The following is a 27,524-nucleotide window of genomic DNA, read 5'->3' as shown; positions in this document are numbered from 1 at the left end:
TCTGAAAGTCAGTATATATGTTCATGCTTAATAGTTCCATATCATAATACCCCTATTAGATTTAAGAAACCTTTCTTGGCAATTAAAAAATTAACTAATGCTAAAGAGAGAGCAAAAAACCTTAAAACCAAATGAAATGTGTCAAGATTATTAGGTAGAAGCTGAAAATGGATATGTGGGTTGGAGAATAAGGGCAGACTTCTTATTTAAAGCTATCTAGAGTTTAGACAATGTGAATTATTAATGAGGCTGACTCTCTCCTTCTGCAACCAGGGAAATAAGTCTTCTCCCAATGGTTAGGGATCTGGCTCCATATGTTCGTGACAAGGTCACCTCTAAAACCATGGAAGATGGGGGTAATGCCAAATAAAATTTTGGACCGGGTAAATTTACTTTCAGTACTTTCAGACCCTCCTTTCTGTCCTCTCCCTCAGGGTTCTCAGATTCTTTCTGGAAACTTACTCTGCATAGTTCTCTTCTCAGAAAAGGGTTAGGTAAGGGCAATTTTCAGTTCACAGAGAACTTGCCCATCTTTTGCCTCTTCTAAGGGCATTTACATTTTAAGTTTTATTTCTAGATATTGTATGATAGAAAGGCTTTGTCTTCTGTCAGGTTCTCAGACATTAGTCAGTTAGTGAAGAGGTCTTTGCAGGAAGAAGGGAGCGCCTGGCATCCTTAATATCACACCATGTAGACAGCAGCTTGCCATAACATCTACTCAGGACCAGTGTGGTTTAAACAAGTGGGCTGAAGGTGTGACTGTGTTTGCAGTGTGCATAAAGTAAGCTGCATGTGTGTTAGTCCCCAGAGAACCAGGTCCACTTACTCTCACTTGCTCAACTTCATATTTAATCTTTAACCCATGAACCCCAGCTTCTACCCTGCCTCACTCCCCTCAGATTCACTAATGGCTCCTTAGATATCAAATCCAGTAGATGTTCTTTTTTTTTTTTTTCCTGTGCTTTTTCAGGTCCCAGTGACCACTCTACCAGGAATTCTGCTGCCTCTGCTCACCTCTTATGTGGCCAGCCCCTGCTCCTGGTCCCTTCTCTTCTCCTCTCTCTACTCTAGCTGGGCAAACTCATCCACACCATTGCTTTCACTGCCTCTTCACATCCAGTCTCACAAACCTCCTCCTGCTGCCCTGATCTTTCACCTGTTTTACTCAAGATAGAAACTGTAGCATTATTCTTGATTCTTACCTTTCTCATGCCTGCATTCAATCAGTTACCAAATTCTGTAAATCCATTCCCCTAAATGTGTACATAAGCATCCCCTCATTCCTATTTACTGTGACTACTGCTTTAGTTTAGACACTCACCATCTCCGACCTGTGGTTCTGACTCTGCCTCTCTGATCCAGGCTTGGTTCTGTGACTAGAGTGACCTTTCCAAACTTGAAATCATTTGGTAGTGGCCTCTTTGCCAAAGTTCTCTGTGTACCACCTGAAGGATAAAATCTGATTTCCACAGCTAGGCATGATTGATCTATTTCCTATCAATGCTCCAGTTTTCTTTTTTAGCTTTGACTCTCCATCCATCTTTCACCCGTTAGCAATACCAGTCTCTTGGCAGCACATCAAACAGGCAATGCTCTTTCACGCCTCCAGGTTTGGGCAGGTGCCGTTCCTCTTGCCTGGAATGCTTTCCCATCCTTCTCAGGCTGAGAACATTACTTTTCCATGTTCTTTTTCTTCTGTGAAAAAAAATTTTTTTTTGCCTGACATTTCTAGGCAGACATTGGTCCTTTTTTTTTTTTTTAATGCTCCCTTTATACCTTAAACATACTTAAAATACTTCTAATCATTGCAATTGTTGGTTTATGTGACTGTTTTTCCATTAAACTACAAGTGCCTTGAGGGAAGGGACTGTGTATTTCCTTTGGTATCCATGGTTTCTAGAACCAGTGCTTAACACTTTCAATAGATATATAGTATATTCAATGAAAGAATGTGTGAATTAATTTTGAATGCAGAAAAATGTTTTTCTTTTTTTTCTAAAAGCGTTGGGGCCCTTAGAAAGAGGCTTAGCTATTAGTCTCCTTATTCTTATTCCTTTATAGATATTCTCGATGAAGTCTTCTTCTTCAATAGTTATTTGCAGGACCTACACATTTTACATTCTTTTGAATCACTCTATAGTGGCACAGTTATGGACACACAGAAAGGAGATAGTTAAGACTCAGAAGAGAGAAAGGGTAGAATGATAAGAAAGAAAAGCAAACCCCAAATTGGGCTCAGACTACTTTTTTTTCCCCCAGTGGAAATAGCATTTAATTTCATTTTAAGGGTATAATAATTGTGATCAGAAGATATTGACTAAAAAATACCTTATAAACACTCTAATTTGTTCAGTCTTTCCAATAGGATAACACCAATGATTTTGAAAGCAGTATTTCCTCAGAATTATTTTCTTTTTAGCTCTAATATTTAATTCTTAAGTAAAGCCAACATAGCACATGTAACATACAGTTTTCATACAATCACATGTTCTAGGAGCTGGAAGGCACTTTAGAAGTCTTCTCTTGGTCACCGTAGAGAACATTTACTGAGCAGTTGCTATCAGACAGGTACTGTTTTAGTGGCTTTGAATGTATTCATTTGTCTCATGAGTCACACACTGTTACCATCCTCCGTTTTACAGATGAGGAAACTGAGGCATAGTGAAGTTAAGTGATTTGTTCAAGAGTATGGAAATGAAGTGGTAGAGCCAGGCTTTGAACCTATAGAATTCTGTTCATTTGACATGTAGGAAAACTAAGACCCACCAAGGACACACACCTAATTACGAGGGACCCACTCCTATGCTTTTGGCTTCATACAGTACATTAACACTTTCTGATTTGTTCAGAGTATGTGTTATAAATTGGTAGCAGACTGTTGGAAGTGGTGCTTTTCCATAGGCAGTTTCAGCCTTATTCAGTGGCGGTTCATAGCAAGAAAACTTTTCTTTTAAGAATTCTCTTCAGTTCAGAGTCATAAAAAAAAAATGCCAAAATAAAACCTGCTCACACACACACACACCCTTGCAGTGACCATTCTTAATCAGTGAGTCTCTTTGATCATTGTGGGGATATAGAACAGGCCAGAAAATTCTAAGAACACCCAGAGGAACAGTATAACAAGATGCAGAGATAGATATGGTTATTACCTGGGAACTGATATGAAAATTTTTGAAATTTAACTTTGATACAGAACTATTCCATGTTCAGTTTTTCTCTAATTCAGATGTCAGAGCTTGAATTCCCAAGTTCCTAGCCCCATTCTGAGAAGCACTTGACCCACATGGGACTGTATGTGTTAAGTTGCTGCGGTTGTGATCTGCAAGGCTCGTGGAGAAAGCTCTTTCACTGTTTTCTGTGGAGATTATAGAAATAATTGTTGCACTGGTTTTTGTAACTTTAAATTGGAAGTTCTTTGTGGTGGTGGACTATTCTTTTAGCAGTGTGTTTCTACTTATGAAAAGCTTTGCTGAACACAATATGCCCACTCTGCTATGTAAATAAAGACATTATTGTTGGAATAATGCAGTTCAGGGGATGCCTCTACTGGTAGGCCTATCTGTCAATCTGTGTTTGGTTGGCTTTCTCAGCCCACACATTCTAATTACTGCTTTTCAGTCTCCTAGAATGGGGATCTAGGAAGGGGATTTGTTACAACTGGGTTATTTAAATGGAATTTTCCAAATATACAGTATCTCCTCCTCAGATCACAAGTTCACACCCCCATTCCTTCCTGCTTGCTTTCGAAGCCCTTGGCAGGCTATTATTATGAACCGAAGGGCAGGTCTCAATCACCCTCTATTTATGAAATGGTGAGGACCAGTCAGTAAACTGCATGTGTTCGGAATTTTTGCCGTTTGTTCTGATTCCTTCATTTTGACTTCTGATAAATTTGAAAGTGTGAATTCTTTCAGGAGATAAATTCATAAGTGCTGAATATCAGATATGGTGACAGTTGTCTGGGCATTTTTGTGATTAAATTTTGCACTGACATTGGATTTAATTTAGGTAATTTGATGGATGCCATGTTCTAAATATTTTTTGTTTCAAATAACTTCATATAAAATCTGTTTTTGAAAAAGATGTTAAAATGCTAAACTGGAAATATGAAGGAAAACATTTCCTTGAAAGATGGCAGACCTGTGACGTTGTTTGTGATGTTTAGTAGGTGATGGGTATCTGCAATATCCCTGCCCTTGCCCTCATGAGCCACTATGTCACCTGAGTGTAGATTTCTTTATGTATATTCTCGGGTCCAGGAGCTTGCTATATCTCCTATTGTGACCTATGTGTAAAGGAAACACTGAAACACTGGAAGCAAATTTCCCTGCTTTATAAAATGGATGGATCTTCTCTACTCACCGTCTTCTAAAATGTTGCAAACTTTACATAACTCCTTTATGCAGCCTTCTTATCCTAATATTTTCCCTCCTCAACCCTTCTTTTCTCCATCACACTTAAAATCGATTCCTGCCTGCGTTTCTCATCCCTGACTCATGTTGTCAGTTCCTTGTAGACTGGCTTCTATTCCCATCTCCTCTCTAAGGACACTGATGATCTCCTCTAATTGATAACTGATTGATAAATTCTATGAACATTTCTCTGTATTCATGTCTTCTTTATGTCTACATTATCTTACGTTGTTGAACATTCCCCCATGGCTTTTGTATTTCTTTGTAGAAACCATAATAGTAATAATGATTAACAAAATTATTATTATTAATAAATATAATTATAAATTATGTAATATATAATTTATAATTATTATTACCACTTTAGTTCTTCGTTCGGCAAAGTGCTGCTTATTCTACTTTCAAATCAATTTCCTCCATCTTCTTTAATGACTCTACTTTCTTCCACAGTCTACTATCTCTAGGCATTTTCCAATGTACTTAGGCTGGAAAAATTTCTTTTTTTAATTAACAGTTAATATATTTTTTTATTGAAACATTATTGATTGTACGTATCTGTGGGGTACAGCATTGAATATCAATACCTGTGCATGATATGTGGTGCTCAAATCAGGATAATTAGTATATTCAGCATTACACAATGTAACCATTTTTTTGTAGCCCTTTCCAGGTTTCTCGCTAACCCCTCCTTCTCTTCCCCCTTTCCGACCTCTGGTAGCCTCAGCTCTGTTCTCTCTTTTTGAAAGTTCAAAAAATTATTGTGATTGTTGTATCTTTCTTTATTTTTTTTAGCTCCCACTTACGAGTGAGGACATGCAGTATTTCTCTTTCTGTGCCTGGCTTATTTCACTTAACATAATTTTCTCTAAGTTCATCCGTGTTGCTGCAAATGGCAGAATTTCATTCTTTTTATGGCAGAGTAGTAGTCCATTGTGTAAATATACCACATTTTCTCTAACTAGTCATCCATTGATGGGCACTTAGTTTGGATCCATTTCTTTAGCCTGGAAATTTTTGAGTCACTTTGACTCCTTGCTTTCTCTCTTTATCCTCATGATTAGTCAGTTAGGAAACCTTTCGGGTCTTCCTATGTAGTGTCTTCCTCCCTCACCCTTTCCTTCTCACTGCCAACCCTCTAATCTAAGTCCTCACTAGCTCCTCTGTGGACTGCTGTGTTCACCTCCACCCATGCAGCCTACACTGATAGAATGAACTTTCCAAAATAACTTAGGGACATGCTGTCTTTTTTGTCAAATCCATCTCTTACTGATGGATGAAATTCGGAGCTTTGTAGTCTGCATCTAGTATTACTTTCTATTGTTCCCTTATATGAATGCTCTGCTTCAGCCAAACACAGCATGAATTTTCTTTAAATTTTTCTCTTTCTCCTCTTTGCCATTCACTGATTTATCCTACAACTGCAAATGAAGCCCTTACTGTGGGCAAGGCATTGTGTAGGTCCCAGAGATACAAATACGAGTCAGTTATACCCTCTCCAGGTGCTAGATTAGTAAGGGGGACTAACATGTAAAAATTTATGTTAATATGATAAATAACATAATCAAGGTCTGCTCAAAAGGTTTTTGGAATGCAGAGAGTTAGCAACCAACACTGATGGGTAGTGTCTGAAAAAGTCTTACTGAGAATATGATCCTTCAGCTGAGTGTTAAAAAACCAAGTTTTTCAGGAAACGAGGAAGGATCATTTCATTCAGAGGGAACAGCCTGCGATTATGAGATACCATGGTGGAATTTGGAAATTGTTGGATATCAAAAAGATGGCTATAGGGAGATGAGAAAGGAAAGGTAGGTAGACCCACAGATGATCAAACTTCTTGTTTTCTCTCATGCTGTAGTAGATGAAGGGGAGACATGAAAGTATTTACTTAGAGAATGACACAATCACATGTGTAATTTAGAAATATTGCTCTGGCTTTGGTTTGGAGGATAAAGGGGACTGGTAAACTGGAGGCAAGAGACCAATAGGATTTCATTGCACTAGTTCACACAAGAGGTATCTAGGCCTGAACTAAATCAGTGGCAATGACAGTGGAGTGGAGTAAGGGATATTTAGGATTCATAGGCTTTGTGACTGAGTGGGTCTCAGCGATAATGGAGATGAAGGGCTTGAGATAAAGATCTGGACATCATTGTTTAGGGGGTAGCTGAAGCTATAGGAGGACATGAGATCACCCTGGAAAGAGAAAGCTGAGGACAGAATTTCACTTATTCTTTTTTTTAAAAATCAATTTTATTTATATTTATTTTTGTGGGATATAGTGTATTGTTTCAACACATGCATATATTGCACAATGATTCACTTGGGTAGATAGCATAGTTTTGTACATATTAGTCCACCACTTCTCCTCCCCCTCATCCCTATCCCATTCCAGTTCTTTAATCCATTCATCTGTTGATGGACATTTAGGCTGATTCCATCTTTTGGCTACTATGAATAGCATTGGGATGAACATGGGAGTACAGGTGTCTTTTTGATATATTGATTTCATTTTCTTTGAGTATATACCCAGTAGTGGGATAGCTGGATTGCAAGGTAGATCTATTTTTAGTTCTCTGAGGAGCCTTCATACTGTTTTCCACAATGGCTGTACCAATTTACATTCCCACCAACAATGTCGGAGGATTCCCTTTTCTCTGCATCCTTGCCGGCATTTGGTATTTTCTGTCTTGTTCATAATAGTTATTCTAACTGGGATGAGATGATATCTAGTAGTTTTAATTTGCATTTCCTTGATGATTAGAGATTTTGAGCATTTTTTCCTGTGCCTGTTGGCCATTAGTATGTTTTCTTTTGAGAAATGTGTATTCAGGTCCTTTGCCCATTTTAAAATTGGGTTATTGTTTGTTTTTTTTTTCTTTCTTTTTTTGCTGTTAAGTTCCTATATATTCTGGATATTAGCCCCTTGTCATATGTGTAGTTTACAAACACTTTCTTCCATTCTGTAGGTTGTCTTTTTAGTTTGTTGATAGTATCCCTTGATGGGCAGGAGCTTTTCAGTTTTATGTATTCCCATTTGTATTTTTTTGCTTTAGTTGCCTGTCCCTTGTAGTCTTGCTCAAATAAGTGCTGCCCACTCTCATTCTGTATAGATTTCCTCTATGTTTTCTTCTAGCAGTTTCATAGTTTCAGGTCTTAAATTTAGGTGTTTCATCCATTTTGAGTTGATTTTTGTTAATGGTAAGAGATAGGGGTCTAGTTTCAATCTTCTGCAAGTGGATATCCAATTTTCTCAGTACCACTTATTAAGAGGCTGTGCTTTTTCCACTGTATCTTCTTGGAACCTTTGTCAAAAATCAGTTGGCTATAAGTGAGTGGGTTTGTTTCTGGGCTCTCTCTTATGTTCATTGGTCTACTTGTCAGTTTTTGTGCCAGTACCATGCTGTTTTGGCTACTATAGCTTTATAGAATATTTTGAAACCAAGAAGTGTGATGCCTCCAACTTTATTCTTTGTTCAAGGCTGCTTTAGCTATATGGGGTCTTTTGTGGTTCCATATAAATTTTGAGATTGTTTTTTCTATTTCTGTGAAGAATGTCATTGGTATTTTGATAGGGATTGCATTGAATGTGTAGATTGCTTTGGGAAATGTGGACATTTTGATAACACTAATTCTTCCAACCCATGAACATGGGATATCGTTCCATTTTTTTGTGTTTTACTCAACTTCCTTCACCAATGTTTTATAGTTTTCATTGGAAAGATCTTTCACCTCCTTAGTTAAATTTACTCCTAGATTTCATTTTTTTGTTAGCCATTGTGAATAGGATTACTTTCTTGATTTCTTCTTCAGTTATTCTGTTACTGGTGTATAGGAAGGCTATTGATTTTTGTGTGTTGATTTTGTAACCTGCTGCTATACTGAATTCATTTATTAGTAATTTTTTTGGTAGAGTCTTTAGGGTTTTCTTTGTATATGATCAGGTCATCTGCAAATAGGGATAATTTGTGTCCCTCCTTTCAGATTTGTATGCCTTTTATTGCTTTCTCTTGCCTTATCATGCTGGCTAGAACTTCCAGGATTATGTTTAATAAGAGTGGGGAAAGTGAGCATCCTGGTATTGTTCCAGATCTTACAAAAAAAGCCTCCAACTTTTGTGCATTTAGTATGATATTAGCTGTGGGTTTGTCATACGTGGCCTTTATTGTGTTAAGGTACATTCCTTCTACACCTAGTTTGTTGAGTATTTTTATCAGGAAGGAGCACTGGATTTTATCAAATGCTTTTTCTGCATCTGTTGAAGTGATCGTATTTTTTTCTGTCATTCTGTTGATGTGATATATCATGTTTATTGATCTGCATATATTGAACCATCCTTGCATCCCTGGGATGAATCCCACTTGATCATGGTGAATAATCTTTTAAATATGTTGTTGGATTCTGTTTGATAGTATTTTATTGAGGATCTTCATGTCTGTGTTCATTAGAGATGTTTACCTGTAGTTTTCTTTTTTTGTTGTGTCTTTTTCTGTTTTGGCATAAGCATAATGTTGGCCTCATAGAATGAGTTTGGTAGTATTCTCTCTCTTCAATTTTTTGGAAGAGTTTGAAAAGAATTGGTATTATTTCTCTTTAAATGTTCGGTAGAATTCAACAGTAAAGCCATTTGGTCCTGGGTTTTTCTTTGTTTGATACTGGACATATGAGTCCAACTGCCTGTCCTTTCTGAAAACAAACCACTCAAAAGTCAAATATTGGTGAAAATGAGACTCAGTTTTTATCTAGAGTACCAGTGACCTCAGAAGAGAAGTTAGGCTAACCCATCTCTCCAGTAAACCTGAAGGAGAATGGTCAGGCTAAAGCCATCTCTTCTAGTGTTTGTGAATTCCCTTATCTTCTGTTTGTCTGGGTAGACTTTATTTCTCCTTCATAGTTGAAGGTTAGTTTTACTGGGTACAGAATTCTTGGTCAACAGACTTTTTCCTTCAGCAGTCTGAATATATCATCCCAGTCTCTTCTGGCCTGTAGTGCTTCTACTGAGAAATCTGCAGAGAGAGAGGTATTGGTGCTCTGTTGAATTTTATGTGTTTCCTTTTTCTTGCCATTTTCAGAATTCTTTCTTTGTGTTTGGTTTTTGATAATTTGATTATGATGTGCCTGGGAGTGTTTCTCCTTGGATTGAATTTGATTGGCAACATCTGAGCTTCCTGTACCTGAATGCTGTCATATTTCTCCATACTTGAGAGAATTTCAGTCATTGTTTCCTTGAATATGCTTTCTACATCTCTGCCTTTTTCTTCTCCTTTAGGTATGCCTGTTATGTTGAGATCATTTCTCTTGATGGAGTCCCATATTTGCTGTATTTCTGTTTCACTTCTTTTTTTTTTTTTGCTCCTCTGATTTGATGATTTCATATGTTTTATCCTCAAGCTCGCTGATTCTTTCCTCAGTTTGATTAAGTCTGCTGTTGGAGCTTTCTACTGAGTTTTTCAGTTCAGATAATGTATCCTTTATTTCCAGAATTTCTGTTTGGTTGTTTTTTAATTGATTCTATTCCTTTGTCAAGTTTCTCATTCTGCTCCTGAACTATTTTCCAGATATCACTTAATGTTCTATTTGTATTTTCTTGTGACTCCCTGAATGTTCTTAAGAGAGTTATTCTGATTTTTCTGTCAGACATTTCATATATCAGCTGTTCCTCTGAGTCCATTGCTAGTGCTTGGTTTGTTTTCTTTGAAGGTGTCATATTTCTCTATTCTTTCTCAATCTGTGTGTGCTTACACTGATTTGTTGGCATTTGAGGAAACTGCTACCTTTTCTAGGTTTTATAGGTGTTCTGATTTGTGGGTTTTTAAAAAAATTTCCAGTTCTGTGTTGTATTGTTATCTATCACCACCACTTATAATCTGCACTGGAACTAATTTGTTGTTCTTTGGTTAATTCCAAAATTGAGCGAACTACCTGTGGGGACCAACACTTGATCCCTGTGGTTGAGCCAAATTGCTGCTTTGCTGCTGATTTTTGGGGGAAGGCTTTTTGTGTGGCTCAGATTTTAATTGCTGACCTTTTCATTGCTTCCAGGTCTTATAAGGTCAGATACACCTGGGCTGTGTGGAAATTCTGGCCCAGTACTGAGTCTTTTCAGCAAACTGTGCCCCCTGCAGTTCTATTGCCCTGACCAGTCTCCACTGAGTGGGCCTGTGTTGATTGGAGAGCAGTTCAGCTGCTGTATTAGTCTGTTTTGTGTTGCTATAACAGAATACCTGAGACTGGGTAATTTATAAAGAAAAATGACATTTACTGCTTACAGTTTCTGAGGCTGGGAAGTCCAAAGCCCACCTGGTGGTGGCTACAGTGACCCAGGAGTCTCACATTACAAGATGGTGGAAGCAGAGAGAGAGCAGAGAGAGCAGACTCTCCTCTTCTTTTAAAGCCCTCAGAACCACACCTCTAACCACCATTTTTAATCCATCCACTACTGCATGGTCCTACAATCCAATCACCTTTTCATGGCTCCACCTTTCAATTACCATAATAGGATCTCCCACCTTCTTAAGTCAAAGTGGGGGCTAACTTTCTAATACATAAAACTTGGAGAACACAATTCGAGCTTAAGGGAGTTTTGGGGGGACATAATTCAATCCACTACATTCCACCACTGGTCCCCCCAAACTCATGTCCTTTTCACATGCAAATTCATTCATTTCATCCCAAAAGTCTTAACTTGTTTCAATGCAACAGTCCAAAGTTCAAAGTCCCATCTGTGAAATCAATACAAGTTATCTACTTCCAAGATACAATGGTGGGACAAACATAGGGCACATATTCCCATTCCCAAAGGGAGAAATAGGCCAAAAGGAAGGGGTAATAGGTCCCAAGCAAGTCCAAAACCCAGCAGGGCAGGCATTAAATCTCAAAGCTGGTGAATCTTGTAACCTGGCTCCATGTTCAACGTCCTCTGCACGTTGGTGTGGGGGTTGGGTCCCCAAGTCCTCAGGCAGCTGTGCTTCTATGGCTTTCCTGGTCTCAAGTGATGCTTTAGCTCTCAGAAGCTGGCGTTGCACACTGGGAGCTCCATGGATCTGGGGTCTCTATGGCAGTCCTGCTCTCATGGCTCCACTAGGCATGGTACTGATGGGGTTTCTCTGCCGCAACTCTGATCCCACATTTCCACTTGGCATTGCTCTAGTGAAGGTTCTCTGTGGTGACTCCTCCCCTGTGACAGATCTCTTCCCAGGCCCCCAGACTTTTCCATACACCCCCTGAAATTGGGGTGGAGGCTCCCAAGCCTCTACAGCTCTAGCATTCTGTGATCCTGCAGACATAACACCATGTGGATGCTGCCAAGTCTTTAGGCTTGTACTTTCCAAAGCTGTGGGGCCAGCCACACCTGGGACCAATTTAGCCATGGCTGGAGCAGCCAAAGCAGCCAGGGTGCTGGAAGCAGCTTCCCTAGCTGGCCCTGGGCAGCAAGCCCATGAAGTTTACCTCAAGCCTGTTCCCCAAGATGATTCTGTCTCTCTAGGCCTTTAGGCCTGAAATGGAAGGGTTGGTCCCAGAGGCTTCTGCAATGCCTTCGGGGCCTTTCCCCTCTTCTCTTGATAATCCTGTACTTTTGTGTTAATCTTCTTATTACTATTGAATTTTTCTTTTGAAGATGCTCTCTGCTTCTCTACCACATGGCCAGGCTGCAAATTTTCCAAATCTTTACACTCTCTGCCCTTTTAAATTCTGGCTTTACATCATGCCTTTGCCACTATAACTCAGCCTAGGCTGTTACAAGCAACCATGCAGCTTCCTTAATGCTTTGCTGCTCAGAAATTTCTCCTGCCAAATACTCTGGCTCACAACTCCCAAGTTCGAACTTTCACAAAGTCCTAGGGCATGGACAGAATGCATCCAAATTCCTTGCCAGTTCACAGCAAGGGTGATCTTTGCCCCAGTTTCCAATAAGCTCCTTCTTATTTCTGTCTGAGACCTCCTTAGAATGGTCTTTAGAGTCCATATTTCTATCAGGATACTGCTCACTACCATGCAACCAATCTTAAAACATTCCGAACTTTCCTTCATCTTTTTGTCTTCTTCTGAGTCCTCCAAACTCTTTCAACCTTTGCCTAACACACAGTTCCAAAGCCACTTCCACATTTCCAAATATATGTTATATGCAACACCCCACTCCTGGTAGCAGTTTTCTGTATTATTCTGCTTTGTGTTGCTATAACAGAATACCTGAGACTGGGAAGAATGACATTTACTGCTTACAGTTTCTGAGGTTGGGCAGTCCTAAGTCCATCTGGTGGCAGTGACAGTGACCCAGGCATCTCACATTACAAGATTGTAGAAGTAGAGAGAGAGCAGACTCTCCTCTTCTTTTAAAGCCCTCAGAACCACACCACTGACCACCATTTTTAATCCATCCACTACTGCATGGTCCTACAATCTAATCACCTCTTCAAAGCTCCACCTTTCAATTACCATAATAGGATCTCCACCCTCTTAACAGTGACCATAGGGGCTGTTTCTAATACATAAAACTTGGGGGACACAATTTGAGCCTCAGGGAGTTTTAGGGGGACATAATTCAATCCACTACAGCTGCCCACACTGTGCCCCAATGTTCCCCTGGCAGGCTAGCCTCCCCCATGCTCCAAATGCTTCCCATGGTGTGGGCTGTTGGTCAGTCCTTCAGAATGACTCACTGGCCTCAGGGTGGCTCCTTTCTTCAGTTGGCTGTGGCTTTTGCTCCTATGAGGGTCCATGGGATCCCTGTCAGTGATCTTGCTGGCCTGGGGGCTGGAATGGTGTGATTCAAAGCCCTCTTCTCCCTTGCAGACTCCAAGCAACTTTATGCAAGGAGTACAGCTGCTGCTTTTGTCAGCTCCTGCTTTGTGTGCTACAACTTCTATCCACTCTTCCCTGGGGCCAGACTTGAAGTGACTGGAGCTCAAGATCCCTTCTTTCTCTCACCATGACTTCTCTGAACTTCCCAAACTCTGAGTGTCTCCTCCCCTTCTCCCAAGCTCCAGTGGTCCCAGATTGGCAGTCTTTGCTTTTTAATAGTTGTAAATTGATTGGTTGTGGAAGAGAGTGATGCTGGGGCCCATCTATTCTGCCATCTTGATGATGTCTCAGAATTTCACTTCTGAAAAACAAAGGCCATCTTCTTTTTCTCCCTCTACTGCAATTAGAACACTTTCTGCCAACAAACTCTTTCCTGGATGCCAATATGTAAGGCAGATATAAAAATAGAGCTGCTCACACAGATGCTTAGCCTGCTTGACCTCCCCCTCATCTCACCTCATCAGTGGCTGGGGCTCCTGAGGCACCGTAGGGAAATCACTGCATTTCATGTGATAGGGAAGAAATAGGGGCTGCAGGAAAGGGGGAGAAAATTATATTTATTGAGCATCTCTTTTGTGCTAGGCACTGTTCTAGGTACTTCTTGTGAGTGATTTATAATTACGATTGATGATCCTGGGAAGATAAGAGTTTAAAAATTATTGTTGAGAAAACCCTTCCGAAAGCTCTTAAAAATCCTCCATTCTACTTGGAATTGGCCTACATGCTTTTCAAATCACAAACAAACAAACTCAGAGATGTTAAATCTGTTAAGCAAAATTGGTTGCTAATGGCTATTTGACTCCAGAAATGTAGTTCTATTCATGTATGCTCTTTAAAAAAACTCTTTTGAAAATATAGATGTTCCATTTAACTATTGATAATAATCCCTATGAGGTATTTTGCCAGGTTCTTTTAACACATCTGGCAAATTCATTCCATTCTCTATTTCTTTTTCTTTCTTTCTTTTTCCTTTTATGAATCATAAATGGCACATCATAAATGATTCTTAGATATGTGTTGTGCTTTATTTTCAAAAATCTTTATTGATGTCTCTAGAAATTTTTGAGAACTAAACACCATAAGAAAATTTGTTTGGCAGCTTTCAGCAAGTAAGCTGTTAATTATCCTGGTATATATTTAAATTTTTTTTCTTAACTTGCGTTAGCGTGTGCTAATACAAATCTGTATTATATTCATAAAAGTACTGTAGCCTCCTTGGCTTTGCATTGCTTTGATTTATCAGAATGTAGTAGCAAAGTTTTAAGATAAAATTCCTTAAGGAATTTACTCCTTCTATGTTTTAAGTTTTAAGTTAATCATAATTTTAAATTCACCCTTTAAATGCATTAGTGTACTTTATATTTTGCCTCTCCATTATGAATACTTGATTGGACTTTTATAGGTTTCCTTATGAAAAGTGTGTTTATAATTTTTATAAGAATAATATATTTTGTCTTTGTATGATCTTATGATGTATTAAGTCATGGACAAAGCTACTTTGTACATATACTTCATGCTCAGAGACTATAATGCATATAAATTAATGTACGTAGTTAAAAATTTAGATTTTAAGTTTCTAAATTAGCATTTTTAAAACATGGTCTTCAGAATTTTCATATCTGAAGATAAGCTCTTCTATTGTGATATGCAATGAAACTATTTTTAAGTGAATCTTACATATGGAAATTTAATTATTTGCATCTTCATGGGTTGTTTTAGAAATAAAATATTTTTCATAGTAAAGAAGCACAAATAATAAGCCCACAACAATACATTAAATGCTGTAGGGCTATTTAATCAGAGCAATCAAGGACCTAAGGATTTTTTTTTCCTGGCGAGATATGAAAAAAAAAAAAATGGCAGAAAGGTTGGGATAGAAAGCTAAATGAATGAAGGCCTGCAGAGGATCAAGAATATTCAAGCATTTTCTAAAACACTGGTGAAGAATGCCTTTCATTTTATATAATTAAGTATGTGAAGATATGGGTTAGCCAGAACTTACAATATCAAGGATTCTCCAACTTGAACTACAACTCTAGAGATCACAATATTTGTACCTGAAAGATAATGAGCTCCAATAATTTTCCCTTTTGATATTGGCATTTAGGGTTTATCACCCATATGGTCACTCTTGAACTCTAATCTGGGTTTTGCTCCTTTGTATCTTTGAAAATCTTTTTAGGTATTAACAATACAAAGATAAGGGCATTTCTATCCAAACAGTGTTTTCACACCTATTTTTTTTTTTTTTTTGCGTCAGGATTTTCTTTTCACTTAAAAATTTTCACAGAACATCAATATATAAAACTGCATTTTATGAGAATACATTTCTTTTTTAAGTTCAAATTTTATGATGTTTACTTATGAAAGAATTCAGGGAGAATGATAATGCTACTTGAACAAACAGAAAATTTTAAATTGGACATTAAAGATAAAAGGTATAGTTTATCAGCAACCAATTAGTTTCTGTTTTCTGATTGCATAGTACTGAGAAAATAATGATACATAGGTAAGTAGTTAGAAACAATAAAGTGGTAACTGCTTTTTTTTCTTTAAGAACATGCCTTTTGATCTTTGAATGTTTTTCAACCAAGGAGAGCCAGAGGTTTGAAAGAGAAATAACAGAGACTTTAATTTGTAGCCAAGACAGAGTAACCAAACAAAATATATGAAACAACGTTTTTCAGATATTGGACACCAAGCAGTGCAAGACAGTGGTCCCTGAGAGACAGGAAACAAACATGATGAGCTTATAATTAACCGGCTTACTGTCTGGAGATTTCCAGGCTGCAGCCTGAAGGGAAAATCCCAGAGGAGCCCAGTTGTCTCCCTAAGTTGAGGAGATGTAGCTGAGGGTCAGGGAAGGCCAATGTGGCCAGAGTTCATGAAAGAGAGTACTTGAGCACAGATAGCAGCCTGGGGGACAGCTTCAGAAATATGCAGTGGGTTCTCCTTGAGTCTTCAGTTGAGTCCTATCAGAATATGTATGTGAGAAACTAGTCATGGTCAGGGAAGGAACCAACCAAAAGGAGCAAACAACCCCCAGGTATTGTACAGGCCTGGTGTTTTGTTCCCACAAGCCAGTGTAGAAAACCGTGTAATTCTGGGGCATTAAGTAGAGTATTCAGCAGGATATTGCCTCAAGATGGAGGCAAGATCAGCCCTAGACTAGAGGTTAGTAAACTTTTTATGCAGAGGGCCAGATAGTAAATATTTGGAACTTTATGTGTGACATACAGCCTCTGTTGATCAGCATCGTCCTCTCCCTCCTGTTCCTCCATCTCCTTCTTCCTTTCCGTCTTCTCCTCCTTCTTGGCCTCCTCATTGTTATCCTTTTCCTTTCCCTTCTTCTCCTTTAAACCCATTTAAAAAATCAACAACCATTCTGACCTCATGGTCCATACAAAAATTGGCTGTGGGGTGGCTTTGCCCTATGAGCCACAGTTTGCCAATGCTTGCCCTAGGTTAATGGTTGTTTTGGTCCTGCCTAACAGAACATAAAAGCAAGCTTCAAAGGATCAAATGGCTTCATAGCAACTCTACTGCATTCTAGAACAAAGCCTTCACTTATTTAAAGGAATACAAAAAGATACAGCACCCAAGAAAGTAGACCTCATAATGTCTGTCACCCAATCAAAAATTTCTAGTCATACAAAAAATAAATAAATAAAAAATTTTAAAAAGCAGGAAAATACAACCTTAATGAGAAAAATCAGCGAATCAAAACTGACCCAGAAATGAACTAGGTTGTAGAATTAGCAGAGAAGGACATTAAAAAGGACTATATTTTGTATATTCAAGAAGCTACATAAAGATTGAGCTTGCTAGTAGAGATATGAATGATATAAAAAGACTCGAATGGAATTTCTAGACGTAAAATATAAAATGTCTGAGATAAAAAAGTATACTACATGGGATCCATAACAGATTAGAATCTGAAAGAAAAAAGATAAGTGAACTTGAAGACATAGCAGTAGAATCTACCCAAGATGAAACAGAGAAAAAAAAAAAAAAGACTAATCCCCTGCTGTCAGAGAAACACCATCAACAAAGACCAAAGAAAGAGCAAATGGAATCCAATAGTATAAAAGGATAACACTGCGTGACCAATTGGGTTTTACTTCAGGAATGCAAGATTGGTTTAACATTAAAAAAATTAATCAATGTAATTGATCATATTAACATATTTTAAAAGAAAAAAAAAAAAAAAACCCAAATGATCATGTCAATAGACATAGAAAAAGCATTTTACAAAATTCAAAATTTATTCCTGATAAAATCTTCGGAAAAGAGGCAATATGAGTGTTTATGAAAACCCACAGCTAATATCATAGTTTTTGGCAAGAACTGAATCTTTCCCCTCTTATCAGGAACCAAATAAGGATGTCCACTCTCACTACTTCTATTCTGCTGAACTACTGGAAACTAATAAGCCAGTTTAGCAAAAATGCAGGGTTCAAAAGCAATAAACAAAAATCAATGGTTTTTCTCTGTATCAATGAAGAGCAATTGGAAATTGAAAAGAAAAAAATTACCATTTCTATTTTTTTCTTTATTTTTTACTATCATATTCATTATTAAAATCATACTTATTCCTTATGCCTCATATCCAATCTCTTCCCTTCCCCCTTCTGCCTCTAATAACCATAGATTTGTTCTCTCTGTCTTATACATCAACTGTTCCCCTGTTGATTTGTTGCCTTGATGATCTGTCCAGTACTGAGACAGGTGTGATCAAGTCCTCTCTTATTATCATAAAGCAGATGCTTCTTCTATTACTCTGGAGTGTGCTTTGTGGAGAGAGAAGACCTCTTCTTCTTCTTCTTCTTCTTCTTTTTTTTTTTTTTGGTCTTTGCTGGTGCTCTCTTTGTGTCAATGCAGTTGAGCATCTGGTGTGCCATCTGCATGGTGGCTGTGACTGCTGCTCTTAGAGACTAATCACATTTGTGGCAGCCATGACAATTACGGTGGCTATGGTGGGCTACCCTCATGGAAACAGTGTTTTTGGTGTGCTCTTTACCTGGTTGCAGCTGGGTTCAGCTTCCCTCAGCTCTGTGCCTCAGAACGCTGGTGGGGCCCGGGGCAGTGGTGACAGCTTGCCTAGTTGCAGCTGGGTTTGGCTTCTCCCAGCTCCATGCCTCAGGCCCCCATCTGGGCCCTGGGGTGGTGGTGGCAGCGGATTTAGTTGTGGCTAGTTTGACTTCCCCCAGCTCCATGCCTCAAAAATTACCATTTCTAATATCACAGAAAACATGAAAGACTTAGGAGTAAATCTGGCCAAAAAAATGTGCAAGACTCATACACTGAAATCTGTAATTCCTGCAGGAAATGAAGGAAGAATTAAATAAATGGAATTAAATAAAGGATAAAATAAATGAGTTAAATAAATTAAATTAAATAAATACTATATTCATGCATCAAAAGACTCAAAATTGTTAAGATGCCAATTCTCCCCAAAGGTCTAGATTCAACATAATCCTGCTCCAAATTCCCAGTCTTTTTTGTATAAATTGGTAAAAAAGAAAAAAAAAAATCTAAAAATGTATATAAAAAGTTTAGCTTAAAACAGCCAAAACAACATTGACAAAATTTAAAGTTGGGGGACAGACCCATCAGAAATCTGCAGTAATCAAGATGGTTCAAATAGATCATCAAAACAGAATGGAGCTCCTGAAATAGACCCACACATACGCAGTCGATTGGTTTTCCCTGGTATTTCCGAGGCAATGTAATGGGGGAAAGCACAATCCTTTCAACAAATGGTACTGGAACAATTGGATATCTACATGCAAATAAAATAAATAAATAAATAAATAAATAAATAAATGAAATAAAATAAAAATTAACTTTGATTTTAATTTATGTCATATTAAAAAATTAACTCCAGTTGGACGATAGACCGAACTGTAATAGGTCATACTTTAAAGCCTCTAGAAGAAAACACAGGGTAAAATTGAAGCAGCTTTGAGTCTGGTAAAGATTTTTTAAAGGTAAAAATCAGTAAAGTGGACTTTATCAAAACAAAAAACCGTTACTCTTCAGAAAACATTGATGAAAATTAAAATAGAAGCCACAGATAAGGAGAAAGTACTTGTAAAAAATATAAATGACAAAGGCCTCATTTCTAGGATAGATGAAGAATTCTGACAACTCATTAATAAGATGACATCAATGCAACAAAAAAATAGGAAAAACGTTTAAACTCATATTTACTAGAGAAGATATACAGATTGCATATAAACACATGAAAAGATGATCCATATAATTTATTATTAGGAAAATGCAAATTAAGCCCATACGACACACCTATTAGAATGACTGTAATTCGTAAAAACTTCACCACACCAAGTGCTGGTGGGAATGTGAAACAGCTGGAACCCTCATTCACTGATGGGGAATGAAAAATGGTTAAATCATTTCAAGAATCTTGACACTTTCAAACGAGGTTAAACATAAAAGGACTCTGTGACCTAGTCATTCCACTCATAGATATTTATTAAGTGAAAGCATATGTTCACTCAAAGATTTTCACGCAAATGTTCATAGCAGCTCTATTATAATGGTCCAAAACTGAAAACAATGAAAAGTCCATTAACAGGTGAATGGATAAACAAATTGCAGCAATACATACAATGGAATATTTCTTAGCAATTAAAACACATGGAATTTTGATATGTGCAACAACATGGATGAATTTCAAACAAATTATGCAGTGTAAAAGAATTCTCAGGGATTACATATGTATGGTTCCATTTACATAAAACTCTGGGAAATGCAAATTAATCTCCGTTGACCAAAAGTAAATCAGTGGTTCCTTGAGCTGTGCGTGGAGGCACAGGAGGAGGATTATACAGGGACATAAACACAATTTTGGTAATGATAGATATGTTCATTGTCCTGCTTGTGGTCCTGATTTCATGGGCATATACATATGTCAAAATTTATCAAATTTTATACTTTAAATACATGGAGTTTATTGTTTGTGATTATACTCAATAAGGATGTTTAAAAAAGAAATAATTGTGAATATTTGAGGCCAAATCACTAGCCTTATCTAACAAATATTCCCCTTCTTTAACATAAACATAAGAATCGGATAAGGAGCAGACAAAATGTATAATCAGCACTAACATAATTTTTAATACAAACCTATTACTGTGCTTTGTCCTAATGCACTCACTTGTTTTTGCAAAATTGCATATTATGCACTCTGGAGAGCAGATGCACTCATATGATTGCAGAGTGCTTACACAAAATTTTTTATAAATGTAGATATGCATAAGATTGTATTTTTTGGAAAAAGCATTGTATTATCCAAGGAAATAGAAGTCCACTCAAAGACTCATACTCAAATGTTCATAGACACTCCATAGCTCCAACTGATGAATGGATCAACTAACAGTGATATATCCAGACAATGAAATACTACTTAGCGTTAAAATGAATGAACTACTGATACATGCAACAACATGCATGAATCTCAATAACATTTTGCTAAGTAAAAGAAGTTAGACACAGAATTTTACATGCTGTTTATTTCCACGCATATGAAATTCCAAAAAAGGTAAACTAACAGTGGTAAAAACCAGATTAGGGTTTGGTAAAGGCTAGGGGGCAGAAGTTGGGAATTGACTACAAAGGAGCACATGGGCATTTTGGAAGGTGGTAGAAATATTCTATACCATGACTGTGTACATTTGTCAGAACATATCAATTTGTTCAGTTAAAAATGATAAATTTAATTGTATGTGAATCAGACCTCAATGAAGATGATGGAAAAAGAACATCAATTCTATGTTTAAAATAAATTGCTATATATGTATAGAAAGGATGGAAGAGGTTTTGGTCTGAGGTTTGAATAAAATGAAAAAACCAGGCAGCAGAAGTTAGTTAATCAGAGGTTTTCAATGTGTTATTTTGTATTTAATACATGCAGATGTACATGTGGCCTAGATTATGATCTATTTATTTATTTTTAATTTTGGGGGGGAGCTGGCCAGTATGAGGACCCAAACCCTTGACCTTGGTGTTATGTTGATTATGGTTTTAAAAATACTTATATATATATTTAGAAAGGAATTAAAATGTATATAGAAACTCTGGAGAGAAAACCACGGAATCCAGCTCCTACTTAATGTTTTGCTTGTATGCCAGTTTACCTTCTGTTTTCATTGTTATTGTTATTGTAGTAGTTAATGGTTGGGTTATTGGGCATGTTTTTTACCCCAGTGGAAGAATGTTGAAGATCTGCTTATCCTTTTCCTGTTTGTCACTACTCTAATACGTCCTTGGGTAGTAAGGGTGCTGCTGTTCTATTCATAAGAAGTTGTTCGGAAAGGAGGAAGTGTAAGGCCACTATACAGTAAGACCACTATGGAGTGAATACATATTTCACCTTGGATTTGAGAAGCCCTGGGTGCAAAATGACTGGGGAGAATATTGGAGAGTTTGACCTCAGACAATTTAGTTTTTAGGGTTCATATACATTAACTCTAGTTTGAAACAAACAATTTTAAGATACCTGATCAAAATTGTGCTATACTCCTTAAAGTTTGTAAGACTCACCATATAATATGTCTCTTGACTTTATTTAAACAAATTCAGCAATATTTGATAAACTCATAGGATTGTTGAAGGTATGATCTCATCAACATAATCAACCCAGCTCAGATGTAAGTTTTACAAGTAGCCTTAGCAGCCTGGTCAGGATAATTCTTCATATATTTAGGAGCTGTGTCATCTGACTGCCATTTTAGGCATTCTTTGGATAATCTAAAGATTAGAAGCTGAAAGTTTGAATAAGCAACTTATTTATTAATGGAACTAAGAGAACAGAAAAATGATATAATTTACTGAGATAGTAAAGACGGGGAGAAGCAGACTTGGGATAAAACAATCTAGAATTCTCTTTAACTTAGGCAGGGACGTCACCATTGCTAATATCAGAGGTGGTAGTGCTTTTGGTTGATTGTTTAGCATATCTGTTGTGGCAGATCTATAGAGAGAAGACTGGTTGATAGACATAATTGTTAAACTTTTCAAGCTCCCCACTACGTCACCCTATTCAAAGCAGCAGCCAGCTAAGAAGTCTGTCTTTGACATGCTGGAGACCTTGAGTCAATTGAGTTCTCTAACATCATTAAAGTTTTGGTGTAACCAAGCTTTTTAAGTAAGAAATATGCTCTTGGGCTTGGGAGCAGGGTGATTTTCTTTAAATTAGATAGGCTACTGTGTCTCTGAATAATCATAGAACAAATATAAATAGGGTGGGGAATATGCATGGACTCTATAGCTATGGAGATATGTATTGCCACTTTAAAGAGGACTTAAGAGTGAATAATGAAAATTTGAAATAGAATTAGAATAAAACTTTGAGTGTAATCCTGTTGGACACTGCTTCCATAATGTTAGTGTGGAACCTCAATGCCTCTAGGATTGTTTAACAGGCAATGGTCTCTTAATCCTGAGTCAAGTCTCATCTTCTTGGCCTGCATTCAAAATCCTTCAGGATTTGGCCCCATTCAACCATATAGCTCACTTTATGCTATTAGTAGATGTAAATTGTTTTTCCTGACTCTTTGTTCTCATCCCTATAGATGTATTCATCAGTGGGTCCCAGATGTTACCCCAAGGTTGCTCCATCTGCTATACAGACCTGATATGGTCAGGAGTTTTATCAGCAGCATCAACACCATGATCAGATGGGGATTAGAATTAAGTCTTATTGCCCATTATACTTCAAGTTATGGGTTCCCAGACACGCTCTCTGGACCCCCTTGATGACCCCTAGACCCACTTCATACACTAGCCACCTATTTTGCAAGATACCATTGTTTCCTTTGAGGATTGGGGATGCTGCTCTGATCTCCAATCCTTTTATCTCTTTCTACTCATGTTATCTTGGAGGGCTGTATTGCGCTTCCTTCAGTCTTAGCTACAGGCTTTTTTTCCCTTTTGTTAACACATGGGTCTCCCGAAACCACACACAATTCCCACTGACTGTCCCACCCAGAAACTCTTGCCACTATGCTGCTCTGTCCTATGGACAGTTCTGAGGTCTGCTTGAGCTATACTTGCTTGCTTTGCTCTTAGACTCTGTGTTGCAAATTCTTTTCAGGCTTTGTGACATCTCTCTTCTCTCATCTCCTTGCTGAGGTTGCTCTTCCAGCTGGCTGATCTCACTGTTCTTGATATGCCCATTCTCTTCTCTCTGATTTTTTTTCTTGCTATTCACCTAATCTTGTTTCTTAGATATGATACCAAAATTCAAGCAACAAAATTAAAAATAGACCCAACTAGACATCACCAAAATCAAAAACTTGTGCTTCAAGGAACACAATCAAGGAAGCAGAAAGACAACCCACAAAATGACAGAATACTTTAAAAATCATATACCCGATAGACGACTTGTATCTAAAATATATGGGGAAACTTCAAAAAAGTGCATGGAAACATGGGATTAAAAGATAAGAATAAAAAATATAAACATTATTTCTCAACATAACTTCCATCAAGTTCAAAACACTTTTGTAAGCAATAATACCAACCATTTAGTTCATTCCTAAAGAACTGAGGGTCTTGGGAATTTAAGCATTTTAATGCAGTCTTTTTTATGTTATTAACTGAAGAAGAATGGGCACCCTATAAAGATTTTTTTTTTTTTAAGATTAGGAAACAAAAAGAAGTCAGAAGGAGACCAATCAGTACTGTAAGGTAGATGCCTAATGATTTCCCATAGAAACTCATGCAAAATTGCCTTTGTTTGATTAGAGGAATGAGCAGGAACACTGTCATGGTGGAGAAGGACTCTGGTGAAGCTTTCCCAGGCATTTTCCTGCTAAAGCTTTGGCTAACTTTCTCCAAACACTCTCAAAATAAGCAGATGTCATCGTTCTTTGGCCCTTCAGAAATTCAACAAGCAAAAATACCTTGAGCATCCCCAAAATCTGTTGCCATGGCCTTTTCTCTTGACAGGTCTGCTTTTGCTTTGACTGGACCACTTCCACTTCTTGGTAGCCATGGCTTTGATTGTGCTTTGTCTTCAGGGTCCTACTGGTAAAGCCATGTTTCATCTCCTGTTACAACTCTTCAAAGAAGTACTTCAAGATCTTGATCCACTTGTTTAAAATTTTCATTGAACTCTGCTCTTATCTGCAGCTGATCTGGGCACAACGGTTTTGTTATCAGCCGAACAGAAACTTTGCTCAACTGTAATTTTTCAGTCAGAATTGTGTAAGCTTAACTAATTGGGATGTCTATGGTGTTGGCTATTGTTTCTGCCATTAATTGTCAGTCCTCTTCAATTAGGGCACAAACAAGATTAAGTTTTTCCTCAGAAGTTGATGTGGGTGGTCTGCTGCTGTGGGCTTCATCTACAAAATGCTCTCATCCCTTCTTTATCCATTTGTAAACTGCTGATTTCTTTGGGACATTGTCCCCATAAACTTTTTGTAAAGCATCAGTGATTTCGCCATTCTTCCACCCAAACTTCACCATAAATTTGAGGTTTGTTCTTGCTTCAGTTTTAGCAGAATTTATGTTGCTCTAATAGGGACTCTTTTAAAACTTATGTCTTATCTTCCTCAGTGCCTCAAACTAGATCCTGCTCAAACATATTATAACAAGTTAGTATGAGTTTATTTTGATGCAAAAAAAATTTTGCAATCCATGCATATTTTTTTCATACTATGCATTATCTATGTACTTTTTGAAGACCTTTCATATAAGAAACTCTTACAACTCAGTACTAAAAAGACAAGTAACCCAATTAGAAAATGGGTAAAGGATCTAATTGAACCTTTAGCTTAAGAAGATATACAAATGGCCAATAAGTACATGAAAAGATGCTCAACATTATTAGCCATGGGGGAAATGCAAATCAAAACCACCATGAAATATCACTTCACACTCATCCACTAAAATGACTTTAATAAAAAGAGACAATAACAGGTTGTTTTGCTATAGACTATGCCAATTGTCAGGTTAGGGCCATAGCTAAAGCCAAAACTTTGCATTATTTTCGTTACACTAAGTTTCCATCTGTATTGTCAGGGTTAGGGCTCGGATCCTTCAAACCCATTGTACGGACTGGGTCACCAGACCCTGTTGTGAGGCACCCTCCCACAAGAGTGCACTTACAAGCCACTCGTGCAGAAAAGGGCAGTTAATTCACTCCAGCTGGCCAGCGACCGTCTCTCAAGGAGCAACCAAGGGAGAATGGCCCTGGGCCTTAGTCCTGTGGGGTTTTTAAAAGCAAAAACCACATCCTGTTGGCACATGGGTTTGTCCAGGTGCACACAAACAGCTAGGTAGCTAAGTTACAGAAGCCAAAAATGAGCCGTTAGAGCAATCAAGCATACAAATTTTTATTGTGTATGGCTCCTGATTCTATGCAACGGTTTTTGTTTCTATGAGAAGGTCAACGGTTTCTCATGCAGAAGCGGGGGGGTAGTCTGACAACGGGAATGGTGCAGTGCCTTCCCAAGATGGTGTTGCTATTGCTCAGGATTCTCTGTTATTGAATCAAAAGCAGTTACATCCAGAAGGGTCATCTGGGATGGGGTGAGGCAGGTGGTGTGGCAAATTCCAGGAACTAGGTCATTGTGTCAGGTCAGACAGGGGGTAAAATGGAGTTGCTTAGCTTAAGCAAGCAATTCCACAGAAGCAGATAGTGTACATTATGAGGGTGTAGGGAGCTCTATTTCAACCCCTCACATGCCAGGTTGGGTCACAGACCCCTCACACGCAGGTCCACACTAGGTAATTGGGAAAGACCCAGGGAGCCATTGGCAGACGACATGAGCTCAGTCCTCAGCAGTAGCAGTAGCAGCAGAAGCAGCAGTGGCAGTGGCCTCTTGGGGCATCCTGGAGCACTGGCAGCAACAGCTTGCAGCAACATCTTCAAGCAGCAGCGGCGGCAGCTTACAGCAGATCCAGCAGCAACAGCGGCAGGGGCGGCCTCCCCGTTGCCCCCCCAGGGGCATCCCAGGGGCGGGGGGCCCCGTGGATCAGAACCACTCATCTTTTATACTTAAGTCCATAACCCAGGACACATGGGCACACATACACAATTACATAAGACAATAGCCAAAGAACCCCTGGGCACATGTGCATATTTACATCAAATGCTTGGCAAGATTCTGAACATCTGAGGGTTCCTGACCATTTTCCTGTATTTTTTCCTACGCAAATGTTGACAGTAATGTGGAGAAATAGGAACCCTCATACACTGCTGGTGGGAATATAAAATGGTGCAGCTGCTTTAAAAAATAGTTTGACAGTTCCCAAAATGTATAAACATATAGTTACCATATGATCCAGAAATTCTAGTCCTAGGTATATACCCATGAGGAATATGTCCATCCAAACACTTGTACATGAATGTTTATAGTAGCATTATTCATAATAGCCAAAAAGTAGAAACAACACAAATGTTCGCCAACTGATGAATGATAAATAAAATGTGATATATCTATACAGTGGAATATTGTTTGTCAATAAAAAGAATTGAAGTACTGATTTACGATACAATGTAGCCTAGAAAACATTATGCCAAGTGAAAGAAGCCAGACACGAAGAACCACATATTGTATTATTCCATCTTTACGTAACACCTAAAATAGGCAAGTCTACAAAGACAGGAAGAAGTGCTTGCTGAGGACTTGGGGAGATAAAGAGATTCGGAAGGTGACAGCTAAGGAATTTGGAGTTTCTTTTTGGGGTAATAAAAATATTCTAAAATTGATTGTGGTGATGGATACACAGCTTTGTTCACATATTAAAAGCTTTGAATTGTATACTTTAAAAGGATGAATTTATGGTATGTGAATTATCTCTCAATAAAGCTGTTAAAAACCCCCCAAACTTCACTTTATTTGACTATTTCCCACCAAAAAAACCAAAAAAATGCCATTGGCTGTTTTGTTGTCATGGATGCTGTGATGTACTACTTAGATCCAGCTCTTAAGGACTGAAGAACTAACTTTCCCAACTGCTGAAGGTGTTCACTGCTAGCGGCTCACAGCTGAATCTTTCTCTGGGAATTGCCTTCAGCTGATGAAACTACAAACTACTTCTCTGATGTTGCACCTCATCTCAACCACTGCCCACCTCAGGTGACTCTGTGTAGGAGTGTAAAGGCCCGATCCCCTTGCCTCAATTCAGGACCTCTCTGAAGGGTCATCTCAGCTCCAGAGCTCCCCACGGGATTATATCAACCGTATTGCTGTTTCGTGTTTCCCTTACTCTTTTACAGGTGGTGTTCTTCATAGCACTCTCTGATAAGCCTTCCCCATTCAAATCTCCTTCTCAGAG

Source organism: Cynocephalus volans, chromosome 9 (assembly GCF_027409185.1).
Source record: "Cynocephalus volans isolate mCynVol1 chromosome 9, mCynVol1.pri, whole genome shotgun sequence".
Classification (NCBI taxonomy): Eukaryota; Metazoa; Chordata; class Mammalia; order Dermoptera; family Cynocephalidae; genus Cynocephalus; species Cynocephalus volans.
The sequence above is the reverse complement of the archived record's forward strand: the minus strand, read 5'-3'. Positions refer to the sequence as shown.